Below are 6,232 nucleotides of genomic sequence, written 5' to 3'. Positions count from 1 at the left end.
CCACATGCTGCTTTTCCTTTGACTGGAAGAATTTACTTAAAAGTACAGATTTACAATAATCTCATCCCAGGAGTGAGATACTGTGTTATCATGGTTTTTGGTTCTCTGTGTTTTGGACCTTCAGGCACAGAAAAGGTGCATGCAGATTGTAGCACTACTGAAATACTTGGTAACTTTGTGTCATGCCAGTTCCCCGAAAATTTTAGGCTTGAGAATGTTCTGTAAATGTGAAAGCCTTAAAGCAAAACTTCCATTCAAAATGATAACAGTACCTTCTGTAAAAGTATTGAGCAATGAGATGTCTTTCTGTCATCTCTACCCTTTAATTCTTGCACCACCATGATGCTGTGTCAGAGGGTCTCCCTTTAAAGATTTCAGTCCAGCTCACAAACCGCAACACTTTTATGACTCACATTCACTAAAGAAACAATCATTACTCTTTTATTTGATCCTTAGGAAGCTCAAAGGGTGGAGTTTATTCAACTTGTGGATGTAAAACCATTGCTTTGTGGGTTGATTCTGATTTTTTTTTTTTTTAAGGAGGGTGGCAGGCAAGAAGTTTCTTGGTTTTGCACTGTCATTTAAATCCTGGTGCTGTCATCGCTGATGGTTATAGTACACAGATGGGTTTCAGGACAGGAATTCAAAATAATTCATACAGATTTCCAGAAGAGACATTTGCTAGTCAGTTTACTAAAATAGAAATCATGTAATGGATGTAAGATTCAGAGCAAACTATATTCACTAGTGACATCTCAGGTAGATGTATTGTATGTAATGCTTCTCATTTTCTGAAATTGCAATTTTAGATGAAAGGGGTTTTAAGCAAATGATTTATTTTTAGTACTTCTGTCAGTACCCCTCATCTCTGCTTAGAAGTTTAAAAAATGTTCTTGTCACTCTTTAAAACAAAAAATTAAACAGAAGGGTGGTTGTATGGTTGGAGAGTGGTGCATGTATTCTGAAGCCCACCTGCTGCTACACATATGAAGTAATGTTTCTAAAAATCATTCTTGTAAATTGATAGATCTCACCTGGTTTCAATGACTGGAAGGGAAAAGCTTCATTCAAAATGCTGCTATGAAGGACTTTACTTCACCAAGAGGTAGCTGGAACCAAATCTACTGTGCTTTCAGCAGCCCAGTAAGAATCAGTCTGCTGGGTTTTTCTGTATGTCCCAATGCTGCTGTTCAGAGAGGAAAGCTTGGCTGAATCTAAATCTCCAAGAACAAGCCCTGTCGTGGGCTCTCCTGCTGGTGCTGCAATAGCCCTTGGCTCTGCCAGCAGTCACCCGAGGCTTTTCCTTGTGGCTGAACGTGTGCTTGGCTGGGACTGTCCCCGTGGTTGTGGGGAATGTGCTGCCTTCCCTCCCTGGCAATCTGGGACACCTTCACAAATAACTGAGTTATGATTGAATTATACAGGCAGGGAAGAGCAGAAGGGGAAGGCAAAGTTTATTCTCAGGCAGAGGGTGATGCTGGCCAGAGTGTGAGTTTGCAGTAGGTTGGCAGTAGATGAAGCTTTCTTCAAGCATGACAATTGTAAATTCTGTCATAACTTTCCATTGACTAAGCTTTAGCGATCTCATTAGTAGCAATATTTTATAAACATCCAAGAATAGTTGTTCTCTAAATTACATGAAGATAACGTCTACTTTGTGTCTCTTGTTTTGGCTTTGCTTTTACAAAAAAATATTTGTAGTAACTGCTAAAAGAAAACTTGGAACGGGGAGAGGTCTTGTTTTAAGACTTCCTTCTCTTTCCTTTAGTTTTTGGAATGATGAAGGGTGAAAGAGAAATATTGTACTTCTGCTCCAAGGACTCTTTTAAAATTAAGATTTTAAACTTGTTGAGCAGATACAATGTTATAATATCAAGTTTTCCCTCTTTTGGAGAATATAAAGATTGTTGTTTTCCCTTTAAGCAACTGTAACATGTTTGGGGATTGTTGGGGGTTAAAATATTTAATCTGTCCTATTTAGAGAAGATGTGTTGTCATGTTTGCAATTATTTTAATAAAATTTTAATAGTTTCAATAAATGTCTTCTCAATTCCCATTGTAGAAATACCATCAGAAATTAAGCCTGCAAAAGCCATTCAAGGATCTTTAATGGGAGGGTTGTGCTAAGGCAACAGTGCTGCTTCTGGTAGAGAGCTCCTTTTATAGCATGTGGGAGTGCAAGAACTTGTGAGGCACTTCCACTCTTCCCTGCAATTGTTTATGTAACCTGTAATATCCAGGAGGGAAGCAAAATCAGATGACTGTAAGCTGTACATTAAAATAAAGAAATCCCACCTGCAGCTTGGAAAGGCAGACATATTTTCTACTCCAAGTTGTCACTATGTTTTATAGCCTAAGACTCTGTTGTGCCAGCAAAGAGCACTGACTGCTGGAATTGTTGTGAGTCAGAATGGGGAATGACCAAATGTAGGAGATCAGCAGAAAATGCCAAGAGCACAGAGGGGCTGAAAAGCGGACTTGCCTTTCCTTGATCATTTTGTAACTCAGCAGAGGATTTGGTGCATGAGCTATCTTTGTAAATAAACAAGATGGCAACAAGTCTTCCTCTGTAGAGCAAGACTTCTGAGGCCTGTGGGTAACAGCACAGTGAGGTGATCAGTACCAAGAACTGGCTACCCAGGAACTATGGGAGGTGCATGTGAACTCCCTGCAGCTGGATTCATGAATAGAAGTGTGAATAGAATAGAATAGAATAGAATAGAATAGAATAGAATAGAATAGAATAGAATAGAATAGAATAGAATAGAATAGAATAGAATAGAATAGAATAGAAGCAATAGAAGCCAAATTGTGAAACAAGTTCCTTGCCATGTATGAGTAGCCAGCTGATTACTTGTGTCATGCAACCCTGGCTAAGTAAAGTGTAATTTAAAGATGTGAAAATGCAAATTTGCAAGCCTCTTAATGAATACTTTCATTTTGTGCAAGAATGAGTAATGTTTTGCCAAGAGCAAAACCACCACTGGTGTACAGCTGTCCAAAAATACAGCTCTCCATTAATTGTTCACACAGAGGATGCCTATGGTTTCTTAGCAGCCTGGGCAAAGGAATAGGCCACATAACCACATCTTCCTTGACCTCACAGCACACACAACTTCAGAAGCAGTCTATTTGTTTCTTGCTCAGTGCATCCTCAGTGATAGGAGGATATTTTGAATGAAGGGTATATATAATCCATATCTCCTCTTGTAAAAAAAGTAGGCTGCATGGTAGCAGACTAGACCAGGCATGGCAGGCCTCACCCATCTGCCCTGTGTCAGTAGAAAAGTCTAAACTTCTCCATCCACCTCCATCCTCCTCTTGCTGAGCTTTAGCAAGAGGTGAAATCATAATGCAGTATGTGCATTCCACAGCTTAAGTCATTTAAAGGTGTATGAATTAGATTATTGTCATTTGGATCTCATCTTCCTGGAGTAACCAACACTGAATATGCTAAATTGGCAATGAGGAGAAACTTTAATGCAAAGAACATAAAAGTTTAAGCCTGTTTCAGTAGGTCGAACTTCTTGTTGCAGTGAACATCTACTGTAAATGCTAAAATTTGCCTTAAAAAAATGAGGTGCTTGTGAGAGCTTGCACACACTGCAGTAGCATCTGGAAAGGTGCTGGCCAGGCTGCTCAGCTCCAGCTGCCTTGGCTGAAGTGGCCACAGGCTGGAAGCTGCACTGTGTGAGTGTGTAAGAGTTGGATGCATGCAGATGATATTTCTCTTATAAGAACCCTGGGCAGGGCATGTAGAAGCAATTGTTTACGGCAATTATTTTTTATACCCATGTTGAGAAGACTAAATTGTGTTCCTGCAGAGATCAGGAGTGATGGTATTTAAGGAAATACTGTGCTGTGCCAAAGAGCCATTCACTGAACCTGTAAAATTATTCACCTTGTGACTGAACAGTGAGGCTGCCTGTAGAAGGATCAAGATTTTACATATGGACAGAGGTTTCTTGTTTAATCTCATGGCAAAGAAATGCATGCTTAATGTCCCATCTTAGGAATTAGAAGTCAAAGTACTTCCTTGGAGTTTTGAGGTGTTAATTATTTCTGTATGTTTTCATATTTTACAGTAAAGCCCACAGAAACACATATTTGATATTTGATAAAAATTGTTTGCATAATTCATAATTTAGGTGGGTTTTTCCCTATTTCTTCTGCTTTAAGGTGCATTTTTCCTCCCATGATGCCAGATTGATATATTTTTGAAGAGACAAAAGGTGATAACATTTAGATAGTAATCGTTTTTCCTACATCGAGCTGCAGTTCCTCCTTCTCACTTGTACAAACCTTGTGTTGTATGATTTCCCTGATGTAAAAACCCCTCTTCCTAATGAATTTAAATGAAGAAATTTTGTTTGCAATAAAGGAAATTTTATAGTTTTCTTAGTGTAAGGAACAGAGAACAATCTGTTTATTTCTTTTCCATAGGTTTATTTTTGACCTAACTAGTACTGTTTGTTTGGTGCTGTGCCTTCCTTACTGCATATATTGGGAGAGGCTTATTTCAACTTCATTTCTTCCCCATTCCACACTTCATATTGCCTTATAACTCTCCCTGAAGGATCTGAAACTCACTCAAGGCAGTCAGCTTCCAAAGATTTGAAAACACTTATTGGAAATTATTAGTAGAAAAATATAATCCAATATTTTGTATGATTTGAACATAAAGCAAATGTTACCCAGAATGGGAAATGTCAGATAATTTCTGTGAGTCTCCAGGAGGTTCAAATTAGGTTAAAAGTAACAAGAACACTCATCTATTTTGGCTTTCAGCAAAGTTAAATATTAGTTTCCTGGACAAATTCAATGAGTGTTTTCAGCAAATATAGAGCTTAAACTATAATTACAAGCCTTAACTGTACTAATAATTTGCAGTGTCCCTGCCAAGTAAACAGAATTTATGAGAGGTCAAACACTTGTGATTATTGAGTTGTTACTGGTATAGCCAACTCGAGACTGAGGAACTTAATTTAGACAGCGACATCATTTCAAATTTTGGCTACGTTTAGGTAGTGCTACAGGAGCCTTTTGGATTCAAAGGTGCCTTGTGTCAATAGTACAGTGAAGGAACATCCCTGATGTGAAATGAGCTTTCCATTTTGACTTCACTCAATCCTCATCTCCCCAAAAATTATCTGACTGCATCTTGTGTATATAATTTATCTGTCAATTCTCTCAAAAAAGAGAGCTTAGGTTACTTGGAGGGACTTCATGCCAATTCCAAAATGAAAAGCAATACACACTGCCAATGCAGCAATTGCCTTCAGGCTTATTGAATTTCTTTCTTCACTCCTACTTGCCACCAAAACCAACTCAAGGAAAAAAAATCCCCCTAAAAATCTTGTTAGAAGTCAACAGAACTGAAAGCTGATAAAATACTAAGTGTTTTCCTGGGGTGAAAAAAAGGGAAAAATTAGGTATTAAACATTATTTATAAGCTATGGTGTATATGCTTTGCTCTTGAATAGAGCTGGACCCAGCAGGACTGAGTGTATGTGTAGGCAGAGGGAGCCACAAAGAGATATATGTGGTGTTAGTTTAAGGCCACATATTCCAGTACTCTTTATCTTCACTTCCTCTACAGCTTCTGCGTTGGTCCCATGGAGAGAGAAAACACAGCCCTCCCCTTCCCTCTCTCTGTTAGAGCTGCACTTGTGAGAAAAGAAAAGAGGATATAAGGGGATACCCATCAGCTGGCAGGCTCCATCTAGGTGAGTGCCATCCATCCATTAGTTAAAAATCCATGATGCGGGAACCATCAACTCAACATCACCGCTTCCGGAGCAGCAGGGAACTTGAGATGCAGTGTTTTCCTCCTGTGGGTTTTTCCATCTGTATTGTTTTCAAACTGAGGAATTATTATGGACCCATGTAAGGGAGTAAAGATAAAGGATGTGAAGGGAAGACGTGGGAGAAGCCTCTACTCCAGAAGAGTGTTTGAAAGGGATTTCTAAAGAAATGGGAGAAGGCAAAGGGAGGAGGAGCCTGAGCAAAATACAAGGGCAGTATGAAACAAGAGCATGTTATGAAAAAGAGAGAAAAGATGCTGTCAGATAAGAAGAATCAAAAAGTACTAGACAAAGTTAGGAAGAAATTAGAACAAAGATACAGACAAGATAAAAATTCTAGATAGCCACGAATACTGGGAGCAGTATTAAAGTTGCATCAGTACATGGGGCACATTGGCCAATGACATTGGTTCAAATGTAATTTTTAA

At 38.8% G+C, this 6,232-nt stretch overlaps 1 protein-coding gene across 1 annotated transcript in view; it reads left to right on the top strand.

The window, feature by feature from the left end:
* Nucleotides 1–5,608: 5,608 nt before the first annotated feature.
* RSPO2 (R-spondin 2) overlaps nucleotides 5,609–6,232 on the top strand; it is a 118,992-nt gene continuing 118,368 nt past the window's right edge. Inside the window, exon 1 of the mRNA XM_039706367.1 lies at nucleotides 5,609–5,726. The gene's annotated coding sequence lies outside the window, so the exon portion shown is untranslated. The remainder of the gene's footprint in view (nucleotides 5,727–6,232) is intronic.

Source organism: Passer montanus, unplaced genomic scaffold (genome assembly GCF_014805655.1).
Source record: "Passer montanus isolate IOZ18808 unplaced genomic scaffold, ASM1480565v1 scaffold19, whole genome shotgun sequence".
Taxonomy (NCBI): Eukaryota; Metazoa; Chordata; class Aves; order Passeriformes; family Passeridae; genus Passer; species Passer montanus.
Note: the sequence above shows the minus strand (reverse complement) of the source record. Positions and strands in the feature narration are given on the sequence as shown.